The sequence below is a fragment of the Dromaius novaehollandiae genome, chromosome 13 (assembly GCF_036370855.1).
Source record: "Dromaius novaehollandiae isolate bDroNov1 chromosome 13, bDroNov1.hap1, whole genome shotgun sequence".
Classification (NCBI taxonomy): Eukaryota; Metazoa; Chordata; class Aves; order Casuariiformes; family Dromaiidae; genus Dromaius; species Dromaius novaehollandiae.
In genome coordinates this window covers 23,312,835-23,326,102 of record NC_088110.1, presented here as the reverse complement: position 1 = coordinate 23,326,102, position 13,268 = coordinate 23,312,835, and the positions used below count along the sequence as shown (strand labels likewise).

General features: G+C 61.8%; 1 protein-coding gene across 9 annotated transcripts in view; it reads right to left on the bottom strand.

Moving 5' to 3' along the window:
• The window catches only part of ZNF469 (zinc finger protein 469), a 250,646-nt gene that overhangs the window by 22,333 nt on the left and 215,045 nt on the right, over positions 1-13,268 (bottom strand). For 5 of the 9 annotated variants that reach the window (XM_064519794.1, XM_064519792.1, XM_064519795.1 and 2 more), the window contains one exon: positions 11,544-11,771. The exons of the other annotated variants lie outside the window; for them this stretch is intronic. The gene's annotated coding sequence lies outside the window, so the exon portion shown is untranslated. The remainder of the gene's footprint in view (positions 1-11,543; positions 11,772-13,268) is intronic. 9 annotated transcript variants of the gene reach the window in all.

The window sequence follows — 13,268 nt, the reverse complement described above, 5'->3', positions numbered from 1 at the left end:
AGCGGCGGCTGGAAGCGCTGCCCCCCCCTCGATGAAGCCTGGTGGGGGGCGAGTGCAGGAGCCCTCGCCCCGGCCCGGGGCAGCGCGGGGGCACCGCTTCCCCCAGAGCATTAAATAAAAATGGAAATTAACCCCTTGGGCAGCGTTTCCCACGAGCGCATCACTAGGCATTTTGAAGCGCAGAAACGAAATTAAGCGTGGGATTAGGTGCTCTTTTTAACCGGGGCCTTGGAGCGGTGCTGGGTATCGCTGCAGCTGCGACGTCTCCCCGTCTCCCAGGGGCGGTTTCCCAGCCCAGCGGAGTGAACCCGCCTCAGCTGCACACGGGTTTCCCTGCCTCGCTTTATTTCACAGAGCTCTGTGCATCCCCCCCCGGGAAGAAAAACACCCCCGTGCAACCCACGGCAGGACGAGGCTGTTTAAGGGGAGCCAGTGAAATGAGTGAGAAATTATCCCGTGCGCCCTCGTAGACGCTGATAAAAACAATGAGTTTTGGGGAAGGGGAGCCGTCCCCCGACGCTGTGACAGATGAAGCCTCCTGTCCGAAGACGCAACGGGGAGAAAAAGCAGAAAAAATGCCCCCAGAAGCAAACGCCCCCCCTCCAAAAAACCACCCAGCGACAGGATTCCCAGGGCGATATCGCGTTTCCTTCCTCCCGGCCGAGCCTGGGCCCGCTCCAAGCCGTCTCCCCCGCCGCGGCTCGCGGTGCCGGTCAAACCGGGACAGGAAACCCGAGCGCGGAGGAGAGCATGGCCGCGCTTTGCACCCAAGCCTCGCGCACCACGCCGGCCTTTCGGCACCCTTGGCGTGCCCTTGCTCGGCGGCACCAAGCCCTCCCCCGGGACCCCCTGCTCCCCCGAGGTCCCGGGAGGGGAGATGTCCCGGCACGGTCCAGCTCACCGGCGCGGATGGATGCAGCAGCGAGGCGGTTTCTCTGCATCCACCACGTTGGTGGGCAGGAGGCTCCGCGGGACACGTGCGTGCGGGAACCGCAGGCCACCGAAAGGCAAATTCATCCCCTGCCGCAGCTGGCATTGCCCGAGCTGCGTGCGAGCAGCGTGCTCGCTCCTGGCAGGGCCGGGGAGCGGGATGTGCCGGGGGCTTTCAGCACGGACAAATCCTGACGTGCCCAGATGGGAATCACCGCGCTCATTTAGGCAGCTCTGCCGTCGCATAGACACACGCGCGCCTATCTCCGGGTGGAATTAATTGGCTCTTTGTGATTAAAACAGACTTCAAATGGAGTTTCATTTCTGTGCCGGCTGGACGTGCGTCAAGGAGCTCGTGAGTTCGGCTCTCTGCGGCTGCGCGCGGCCCTGCTGCTCCTTCGGGCTCCTTCCCGGCCCCCTCACCCCGCAACCAGCCAGGGCTGCGGGCAGGACCACGTTTGCCCACATCTCCATCCCTCTAGGACCAAGCTGATGAGCTGTGCGGAACCGGCGATTTTGGTCTTGTCCTCAAAGCCCCAGAAACGGTGGAGCGACAGACCCACGCAGCCTTCCTCCCCGAGGGACACCGGCTGCTTAACAGCACCCAGGTCACATCTTTCCTCTCCCACGCTGTTCTTGCTCAAATGCAACAATGGAATAAATGAAGGACTGGGAGACACATGGCATGAGCTGACCTGGGCTCTGACATCCGCGGGAAGCCCACAAAAACATAGCGGCCTAATGCACGGCGCTGTCCGGACCTTGTTGGTGACACCACACACGGGGGCACATGATTCCCGCAGACCTGGAAGAGGCCTTTTCCTCCAGGATTTACACAGGCAACAGATGATGCGAGTCGGGCAGCAGCACCGGTGCTTTGAGGGCACCCGCTGAATCTGGCAGGTGTGCCGGAGACTTGGCTTTGCAGAGGGAATTTGGGCAAAGGATCAGCCAAGCTTTGGTCTGGGATCCTCCAGCCACCTTGGGAGAAGCCATCCGTCCTTGGCCTTCCCAAACCACCAAGAACAGCAGTGCAGACCCCAAAGTCCTCTGCGACTCCGCCGATTCCGCATCGGCTCGTCCCAGGGAGCTGTGCCTGGCCCTGACCACGCACGACGAACACGGTGGCAACCACGGCCGCGGCCACCTCCAGCAGAACCTTCCCAGCCCCGAGAACGGAGCTGCTCAGTCCCAGTGTGAACTAGTTACAGGATCTGATAGGAGGAGACTTCCACTAGATTTGGGGGCTTTTAAGTTGTCAACTTTCCTATAATTATTAGCAATGTTTTAAATAAGCTCTCTTCAGAAATTTCCTTCTGAAAGACAAGATTAATGAGCATTTCCTTCGGGGATTTATTGCACTGTTAATTATTCTCTTCCAGAAATTTGGTTCAGAATATTATCAGCTTTTTTTTCAATTAAAAGTGATTATAATTTGTTCTGTATAAAAGAAAAGTGGATTTAATAAAAAAAAATTCCCCCTTTCCTGATTAAGTATAATAGTCGAATGACTAAGATAAAAGTAGCCAGTGGCTTTGGCAGGACGCGCCAGTCCGACTTCAACCATGCCAATAAAAACTTGGTGTTCCCCCTGCCACAGCTGCCTCCCTGGTCGGATCCAGGTTTTGGGATAAATAAACTGAGCGCAGAAGAACTGCGTTGCAATTTATGGAGATTTCCTGCAGAGGGAACCAAAGGTGTCCGAATGCGGAGCCGGGCGAGGTGCTAACGTGGGAAGCAGTCTGGGGCGGGAGGGCTGGAGGGCCTCCAAGTCGGGGCTCCTCCAGGGACGGGACGGGGCCGGCTCCGGTGTCACTTCCCAAAATGCCGTTTCCCAAATGATGTCGCTCCCTGTCATTTCGGGGCACCCACCTCGACCGGGCTGGGGACGCGGAGGCCAGGCGGTGCCACATGGGTGACGGACCACGGCGCCCGGCCGTGCCGTGTAGCGGGGAGATGCCCACGGAAACGCCGCAACGCCGCTCTCAGATGCTGCACTCACTAACCACGGATCCAGGTTTTCACCACAAAGTGTCTTTTTGCACCAGGAAAGCTGTGAAATGAGCTGGGACAACTGAGAGCAGCCGAGCTGGGACAGCCCTGGAAAAGTGGGCTCAGATCTCCTGCAAAACCTGGGCTGTGACAGGCACAAGAGTGTCCTCGCGTCCCCACGCTGTTGGCACTCCCCAGCAGACACTCCTCGTGCATCTCCCAAATGCAAAACATCCAGAAAATGCTCCAAACACAAACGCTTGCCTGGCAGGGGACGGATCCGGTTACACCCCGGTACACGGGGCAGCAGGGCCCATGCACGGCTTTGCTGGAACACACCTGCAAACTGGCCGGAGGGCTGGGACGAGAAGCCAGGCCTGGCGACTCCGTCCTTTGCAAGGCTTGTGGTAGTCCCGGACTGTCCCCCAACGCCCCGCTCTTTCGTTTGACCAGCAGAAAGGGAACAAGCTGTTGAGCATAACACAGATTCCCGACCGGCCCGGCATTGCCTGGAGCATGGGTCCAGCTCTCACGGGAGCAAGCAGCTGGGCTGGTCTCTGGCTGATCTCTGGCTGGAGCCACCCAAGAGCGCTCCGCGTCGCTGACAGCAGTGCTCCGGCGGTTATGGGATGCTCTGGGCTACCTGGTCGTGCTTTGGACATCACCTGCCCTTCTGAAGGAAAGTGCCTTCATTTCTGCCTTGCTCTGCTGCCCTCATCGAGCCCGGCTGAGGCTCACATCTGCTGGAGCCATCTGGGTACCAAGCCCAGGCCTCAGCAAGCCGGGCAGCCTGGCCTGAAAGGCAGAAACCGGAGAGCCAAGTGGGCCGTTGCCCAATTCCTCAGCCCCTGCCAACTGCCAGCATTTCCCACGGGACATGACGAAGCCTTGGCAGAAGGATCTACTGCATCCTGGAGGGCCTGCATCCATGGAGGTCTCCGGGAAGCACCGTGGAAGAGGACTTCCAGGGGCCAGCTGGCATCATGCACCCAGCTGCCTGCACCCAGGTCCAAGGGTGAGGGACATGTTACAGATAACTGGGGCCTCTGGATCAGCATCCCAGCATTGGCCTTGCCCAACAGCAAACACAGCGTGCCACACGTCACCTCGACCTCTTCCTAGCCCACCTTCTCTCTGCCCATCGAAATAGGTTTGCCCAGCGCGCGGGGACCTCGAACCGTGATGGCCAGGAGCGGTCGCTCTTCGTTCATCCCCCAGACGAACTCGCGCACGGCTGTGCCCGAGGATCGCGTCCCCCGCGCCACCTCCGCAGCCGCGAACGCGAATCCGAGCACAGCCCTGGGCACACGCGCTCGCGCACGCACCAGCGACCTCCCTGCAAAAGTCCTTCTAATCAGAGCAGGAAAGAAAGACCCCCTGCACGTGTTGCAGATTAAAAATAAATGCTCCAAAAGGAGTGATCGGGACAGCCCGCCGCGCTCGGGAGCGATGCAGATAGGCGAGCGCGTGAGAGGCAGCTGCGGTCACGCAGACATCCTAGACTCTCGGTGACCTGCAGCTGGAGCACAGACACCGATACAGAAACCGCACGCGCGCACAGCCCTCCACGTCACTGCTGGAAAACAGGGACCCCTGCCAGCGTTCACAGCTTGCAGCAAGCAAGGATTTTAATACCGCTTCTGTCTGGCCACTTAATTTACTGTCTATTTACTCCTTTTCTTAACTGATGTCCTTTATTCGGCTATAGAAAAACCAAACAGGACCAGGTCTGCGCTGCCCAGCCCCTGATTTATGTGCGCTGCAGAACATTTCCCCGTTGTTCGGCCAGCGGCGTGCGTCAGCGCGGTGCAATCCTCCGCCCGGCGAAGGAGAAGCAGATGGCTGCACGGGCCGGGGGGAAGGGGAGCCAGCGCCGGCGAGGAGGAGGAGGAGAGCTCAGGCCTTTCGGGCCCCCCTCGCCCCGCGCCCGCGTCTGCCTGCCCCTGGTGCTGGGCTCGCCGGAGGGACGTGCCTGGAGGAGCCGCAGCAGCACCGGGAATTGCATCAGATGGAGGGCAGAAGGCAGGATTGCGATTCCCTATCCGGATCCCTACAGTGCAACGGGGGCAGCTCCGAGCCGGGCAGGAGGGGTGACGCCAAGCAGCAACGCAGCCTTTGGGGCTCCCCGAGCCGGGGCACGGGGCCGGCCCCGCGCTGCCCTGCCGCCGCGCCGGGGGCTGAGAAACGCCCTCTGTTCTCCACGGGAGCGGGCCAAAAAAAACGCGCGCGGCTATAAAAAGGCTGATGAACAGAGGCACATTCATGGCAAGCTTCAATCGGCTGCTTCGTAAAGATGCCGGGAGCGTGGAGGAGGTTTGCGAGGCACCGGCAGCTGGGGAGGAGGCAGGATCCGCGTGTGCAGACCGTGCACCAGGGCAGCGGAGACCGCGGGCGGCTCGGACCTCGTCCACCTGCAAACGCGACGCTGACTCTCCCGGCCCAGGGGATGCCGCGGGTACGAGTGCCTGGCGCCGGGACTGACTCTGGGTCCCTGCAAAAAGGATGCACGGGCGCTCCCTGGCACGGCCTCTCCCTTTTTTCCACTCGCTGAGCCCTGCGCTTTCCCACCAGACGTCGGAGCTCGGCGGCGTGCGGGCCGGCCGTGCCGGCAGGTGCTGCGCACGAGTCCTGCACACGCGCCCGGCTGCAAAGGGCGAGTCATCAAAAGCAGATCGCTGAAGGGCTTCAAGGCACCGGCAGACCTTCCCCACCACGCAGGGACCCGAAACCCCGCTGCGGGCACGAGCAGGTGACTGCAAGGCAGGAAAACTCGACGACCTTCCCCATGCAGTCCTCCTTTTTTCCTTTTTCTTTCTAACTAGGCGCCATCTGCAAGCGAGCACGACTGAAAAATGCCAATGTTCACGGCCTGGACAAGTTTTTTGCTCGCTTAGGAGGTGCGTTTTCTCCAGAGAAACGCCGAGTGACAAAATCTCCTTCCTTCCACTTGTGTGTTTTTCTTTCATCAGCTGCAAAATTAAGACAGCACATTGTAGACGGCTGGAGAAAAGCATGGAGGAAATATTTTCCTTTTGCTGGAGCCACGTGAGGTTAAAAAGATGCGCGGTGGCCCTGGACCACGGGGCCGAATGCTGCTGCCAAGCCGGAGCCGCTGCTCGGGGCAGCTGCGCTTCTGCCCGGTGACACCTCCGTGCAAAATGCAAAGCAGGGCCTGGGAACGGCCCTTCTTCCCTCGTCCTCGGCTGCTGGAGGAGGAAGGAGAAGAACAAAACCCCCAACACTCTGGGAGCCTGGAGAGAGGAAAAAACATTTATTTTTCTATCCTGGCTGGAAAACTGAATTCTTCCAAAGAGTGACAATTTTTCACGAAAATTTCTTGCTTCTGAAAAATGGGTGAAAACCCTTCATTAGCCCCTTTAGCCAGAGCTCAGCGGGGGGCAGGAGCCGCCTCCGCTTTCGGAAGCCCCGGAGAGCAGCGGGATGGGGCAGGGGACGGGGGCTGCGAGAGCCGCCCGCATCCCGCGCGGCCGGCACCAGCACACATCCTGCATGAGTTTTCCTCCCCAAAGAATCCCAGACGATACCTAATCTGACGGACACCACAAACCATTTATATCCCTCGGATATTTAGCAATGTCCGAACCAGCGCTAATGTCATATTACTAAGCCCTGCATAGTTTTACAGTGAATTCACAGCCCAGCAGGCTTTTTTCTTGCTCCTGGAGATTTAATCCTTGCCCAAGCAGGCAGCAGCCTCGTGCGGAGCAGGCAGCGCTCTCGCGGCGGGGGAAGCACGCAGTCCCGGCCGCGCTGCGACTCGCCTCCCCCAAAATGTCCCAAAGCCACCAACGACCAGGAGGAAGGAAGCGACAGGGGCAGATTTTAATAAATTATTTGCTTGCAAGGAAAAACGCGCCGTGACCGAACGCCGGCAGTTTGACGCGGCCCTGAGGAGCCTGGGTCCCCAAGGGCAGCGTTTTATCGTGCAAAGCGTGTTATTAAGGTCACGCTTTGCAAGCCGAGGCACCTGCCCCGTTAATTCAGGGGGTGACAAAACTCCAAGCAAAATATTTGCGCATGCAACTTTGCACCTCTGGCTCGGCTCACGGGTCAGCGCCGGCGGCGAGGGAGGAGGACGGCGTGCGACGCGCTGCGGACGGGCACCGTCCCCGCGCAGCCCTGCCGGCAGCGCCTGGCCCGCGACTGCTCCTCCATTTTCCAGCAAAACGTTGCAACTAATAATTTTCACACATGGTGCCGGCGCACAAGGGCTGCCGTAAAGTGGCTGTTTATTGCATTAACAGCCGCCCGCTGCTCTCGGGTTTAGGGAACGGGGGTTGCGGAGCGGCAGCGCCTGCGCCCCGTGGGGTATCGCTTTACCCCGGCGCTTCCTGCCCAGGTGAACCCACACAAACCCGCCTGTGTTACGGAAAACATTCGGGAGCCTGGACACGTTTCCACCGCAAACACAGGCGGCGATTCAGCTTCCCTCCCCTGCCTTCCAAGCCGTCCTCCTTTTAACAGAGAAAGTGGCATTTATCTTGGGATTCCTTAAACCCGCAGCCAGAAAAAAATTTAAATATCCGTGTGTGTGTGCATGCCTGCAGCCCTGCAGCGCGCTTGCAGCCTCCCCAGGGCCGGGGCCCGGCGCGGCGGCGGTGGGTGCACGCCTGCAATGGCCAAAGCACGGGAAAGCGTGGGGGCTACGTTTTTCCTTTTATTGCGTGCCAAGTTTCAGCACAGGATTTATACGGTCGAATCCAAAATCCCTGGAAGGCTGGGTCTGGTGCAGTGGGAACGCAGATGCTGCCTTTACCCCGCTGCTGTAATTACGCCACCAAACTTAGAAAGCAGCGGAAGAACAGTATGTATCGCTACAATTAGGAGGATGTTTAATTGCAGTGCGACGGCTTACTGTTTTCCTCGCCAGGGCTGCGATCGCCAGGCACCGGCCGATCCACGGGAGCGGTGCTGCAAACCCGGGCGCTGGCTCCCGGCTCCTCCCGAGCCGCACGTGCCCGGCAGCAGCCCCGGCACCCCAAACCCGACCCAGCGGGCGCTTACGATCCTGGTGAGTGCAAAGCAGCAGCAGACCTGGCCGTCACGTCTATCTGGGAAAGGAGCCGCCAGAATATATATCTATTTGATGAAAGAGGCTTGCTTTTAGCAGCGAGCATCCCTCCCCTCTGGCAGGGCCTCCCCGTCGCCTGCCCATGGCCTGCTGGCTGTCCCCGGCATCGGCGAGGAGTGATTTCTCCCTGTCAGCCCGGAGATTAAAATGGATATATGCGTGGGAAACAGCAGCAACACTGGAGATGACATAAGAGAGCAGCTGATTTATATCGCAGTGCCCCTGAAAACGCTGCACATAAATCTGCTGCTTTTCAAGGGAAAGTGTGAATCAGAATAGCTCCTCTCAGCTCCGTGTTATCTCCGCTCCGTGTGACTCATCCGCTTAGCGTCAAGTTGGGCTTCGCAAAAACAGTGACAGACGTAACTAGTGAGCGTTGGTGCGCTTTGCACGGGGGATTTCAAAGCGCCCGGCCGGAGCAGCCCCGTCTCCGGCTCCCACCCTGAATATGAAAAAACGCGGCTTCGCTGTAAGGAAACCAGCCATTCCCGCCCGACCCCGGCTCGGCAGAGCTCCGGCACCGCTGCATCCCGCGTGCCGGGGTAAGCAGCGCTCGCGGGGTTTGCCCGGCCGTGGCACCGCCGCAGCGTCCCTGCCCCGCGGGACTCGGACAGATGTGCAAAATGCATCTCACACCAGCCTGGCTTTGCACAGCCCGGCCTTGCACCTTATGCAGGACGGCTCTGGATTCGTGGTGCTCCTGAAATGCAGGAGAATAACACCCAAACACGAGGGCTAAAGCCTTCCTAAAGCTGGACCAAACCCGGGGAGCAAGACGGGGGAGCTGCGTGCTCTCGCCAGGGCTGCCACCTCCTCCAGAGCCTCTCACAGCGGGTTTCAGGCCAGGCCCTTTAAAACGAGCAGGCGCGATGACGGAACTCTCACATTTCACTATTTCAGCCCTGGAAGCTGTGCAGCGATGCGGCTCTGCGCAAACCAGAACCACCCCCGCATGCTGCCGGCACGGAAAAGCCCCTTGCTGCTCCCAACACTTTCCCCACGACGCATCTTCTCCTGTTTCAGTCTTTTACGGAGGCTTTTGTGGGCAAGCCCCAGATTGCAGACCGAAGCCAATTTAGACTCCTCTCCCTGCCCCTCTGCCAAAGAAATACCCTAGAAGTTGCAGCTCCCACCGAGGAGGTGCTGGGTTGCACCGCTCCCTTGCAGCTTTGCCACCCGGCAGCGGGCAGACGGGCGCCGTGCCTCCCGCTGCAAACGGCCTCCGCGGCGGCACGGCTCCCTCGGGGAGACGCTCGCACCTCCCGCGCCGCGCGGCAGGGCACGGCCGCCCCGCTTGTTTTCACAGCTGACGGCAGCTCCGGCGCGGCGATGCGCGGGAGGGGAAACGCGGCAGAGGGTCGAGCGCAGCTGCTGGCCGCCGCTGCCTGCACCTGCGGCGGTGGGGAGCGCGACGGCGGGTGCCGCGGACCGCGCCGGTGCTGCCGGACCCGCCGCTCCGGGACGCCGTGGCACGTGTGTCCCCGTCCCGGGCAGCCCCTTTGCGCCGCCCCGCCACCGAGAGCCTCGCGGAGGGATGCCGCAGCTCGGCCGAGCCCAGCGCCTGCCCCGAGCGGCGGCCACCCGCGGCCACCGGCTTGTCCCGCTCTGCAGGATTAACACGCGGAGAAAGAGCGCTTTTGTCCTTCCTCCTCTATTGACACAGCTGGGAGGGCCGGAGGCGGGGGGCCGCCGCCCCGTATGCAGCGCCCGGAGCCGCCGTGGCTTTGCGAACCCCCGCGGGCGCCGGCCGGGGCCGTCGCGAGCCTCCCGGCACAGCGGGGCCGAGCCGGGCGGTGGGAAAAGGCATCTCCCCCCGCGCTGCCAGGTCGCTCCCATCGGATGCCGTGGCCAGGCCAGCAGGAACCTGCTCGGCGGGTGCAGGATCTGCATGCGGCGGCGGTGCTTCTCGCTGGTTAGCTCTTGGCTACGCCAAATCCTTGCTGTGCCGGTCGCAGCATCTCCATCCCCAACATCACCCCGGTGCATCTTCCCATCCTGCATCCAGCAGGGCCGATGCCACGTCCCTGTGTCCCCTGCACGGGGCAGCCCCTCGCTCCGGTGCGGCCAGCCGTCGAGCGGCGCAGGCTCGCCTGCCCCGCCGGTCCCGTGCCCCTCTGGTTTTACCATCAAGGCACAACCGCCTCCTCTCCCTTCTCTTTCTGCGGAAGAATTTACAGCGCCGGCTTTCGCAGATGTTTAACGCAGCTCTTTTATTGCAATTTATCCTAAGCACCCCAATCAGGGCCGTAACGGCATGTGGAAGAGATTAATTAATCAACCGTGCAGAGCGGCTATAGGCTTCCTGGTAAATAAGCCCTCAGCCGTTGTGGTGCGGGCGTCCGCGGCTGCGGGAGATGCTGCCGCGATCGGCCGCGGTTTCGGGAGGGATGGAGCCCTCGCTCAGGGCAGCACGTGCCCCCGGGCCCAACGCGGGGCCTCATCCCGCAGGCGTGAGATGCCCCGGTGCGGGAGCCGGCGGGGATTTTGCCATGGGCTTTCCCGGAGCCGGGCCGGATCCAGCTCCGGATGCCCGGCTTTCGCGTGTTTGGCGGGTTTGCTCCTCTTTGCCTCCGGCCTCCGAGACAAGAACCAAATGCAAAGCATTCCTTTATCTCCCTGCCGCTATGGAATGACGGGCAAAGCAATAAAACGCATTTTTTATAGAGCTGTAAATTTAATTTCCTTTTAAAGCATTTGCTTCCACTTATAACTCAATGCAAATCCTGAGCTGCTGGCAAAGCTGCAGCTTCCCTGTCCTGTGATCAACGTATAGAAGCAGGAGACGGCAGTTTTTGGATGAGCTTTAAAGTTTACGGAAGGGAAGACGGGGTGGGGGATGAGAGGAAAATCCCCGGGGAATTAAGGGCCTATTTCCCATCTTCCTCAGGAACCGTCCTTGAGGGATGAGCTTGAGCTACTTTACGGTGGCCTCAGCCGCACAGCTGAAAGCCGCTTTTGTCCGCGGGACAAAAGTTCAACCGCAGACGCTGCTGGGGAGCTGGGGCCGAGGGAGCCGGCCGGGAGGGAAGGCGCTTCCCGCGCATCCAGGTGGGACGAGACCCGCTGCCACGAGGATGGCGGATAACGGGACGCCAAGGGTCGGCCGGGCTGCAGCTGCCTCCTGGAAGGACCCCCAGGCCGAGATGCTTTTCGCTGCCAGCCACTGCCCGGAGGCGCCTCGCCGGGAGCCGGAGCAGGTTTCCCGGGCACAAAGCAGAGCGGCTCCAGAGGCGCTCGGCACGGGCAGGATCAGACCCCGACCGGAGCGCGACGCAGAGGGCAGCGGGGTGTTTGCATTACCCCCTGCAGCGGACTCCTCCTTCCCTGGGACATGCACCGGCGCAGCGCCCAGCACCCTCGCCGAAAGCACCGTGTTAGCACAGCACCTGCACGCGGGGCTCCCCGGGAACCCGGATGCATGGACGGACGGACGGACACCTCCGCCGGGCCGCGCCGGCCCCGGGCCGCCCGCACGCGCTGCACGCGCCCGTTCCGCGCCCGGAGACGGGGTCCCGCACCCGCCACGTACCTGGCACCGGGGATGCTCCGTCCTAGCGGGGCTCCTCGGCCGCTTCGCGCGGGCCGAGCGTGCCGCGGCGGCGAAGCCCCACGCCTGCCGCGGCCATGGCTGGGGGGGCCGGGCGAATCCTCCTCGCCGGCGGCAGCGGCGTGGGCGGGGGCTGCGACGGTGGGTGCTAGCGGTGGGGAGCAGCGCGGGGGGCAGCGGGGTGCTCACGGGACGGCCCCGGTGCTGGCTCTGCGGGAGAAGGGAGCAATCAGGCTGCAGATCTGGGCTCAGCGGGGAAATGTCGCCGATGGGGAGGCTGGAAATGTGCTTCGAGCCAGCGGTGTGGGATCCGGGCGCCGGGCTAGGGTGCTCCGGCCACGCGTCCCGACACCCGCCGCGCAGCCCGGCGATCGCCTCCCTCCTCCCTGCCGTGCTGAGCCCTCGCCGGGGGAAGAGCTGCTTGCAAACACCTCCGGCACCACTCCACCCTCCTGCAGATCCCCAGAGCAGCAACAGCTCAACCCGCGCTCAGGTTGCCGGTTTTTCGGGAGGAGACCGTCGGTGTGATCCGTGCCCATCCCGCAGCGCAGCACACCATGCCCCGCACGCTCCGTAAATGCAATAGTACAGATGAGCCGCAGCGGTCGCACCTAAGGACCCGCAGGAACCGGGCCCGGTGCACGGCCGCCCTGGAGCACGTGCCGACCCCACGGACCAGGGTGCTGCTTGGCAGCACCGCGGCCTTTGCTCTGGCCAGGATTTGTGCAAAACCCGAAACAAATCCGTCCCTGTCCGCTTGCACCCGCTGGAGGAGAGCGGAGCTCCCCGGGCGGCGGGTGAAACCTTCCCTCCGCAGCCACGCTCCTCGGGTCTGAAGCAGGGGGGATCTGTACGAAAGATGTACCCAGCGCTGAAGGCTTCAAACCCCCAGAAGTTTAAAGCGCACCATGAAGCCCACTTCAAAGAGCTGCAGCTTCCTACTTGATACCATCAGGAGACGGGATCAAAGGCTGCGTCCTACGAAGTCCAGTGAGGGAAGGGAAAATAAAATCACTTCCTCTAGAGCATTCCTTGCTGCTGAAAATAAGCTGCTGGTTTAGGAAAATTAGACCATCGCATTGAAACTATAGATGATGTCCAAGCACGCTTCTCCAATGGCTTCATGGGCTACCGAAGGGGCGTATAGGGGCCTTGCAAGCAGGGAGGCGAGGGGTGCAGCAGCGTCCAGGCGCTGCATGAAACGCGGTCCTGCACAGGAGGGCACGCAGCGAGGTCCAGCGCTGCCCAGGGCAGTCTTCCCCGCCGCGGCCGCGTCTCCCAGGCGCTCCCGTGCCGGCGGCAGGCCCGGCTACGCCGGCTGCAGCCCTCCCTGCTCCTAAGTGCTCCCAGTTGGCCGGTGCCTGCTGGTTTTGATATCAGCTCTCTGGTATGCCTGCTTGGCTGCGCCGGCCCTGGGCAGAGGCGGCTCTGGGAATTGGGATTTTGCTGGAAATCACATCAGGGAATAGCCTTATCTTTCCCTGCAGATCCGGGAGGGAGCAACCCTCACCCGGGCACGGGGCGCCGCGGGCTACTGCAAGCCCCCCCGCGCCTTGCTTTCCGCGCTGTGGACGGGACCACCGCGATGAGCCCAGGGGACAGAGACCTTCGCCAGCCCGGGGCCGTCCCCGAGGGGCCCTGGGAGACCATCGCACCGCGATGGCACAGAACCGGGCCACACGCTGCCACCCCCGCCGAGCCCGGCCG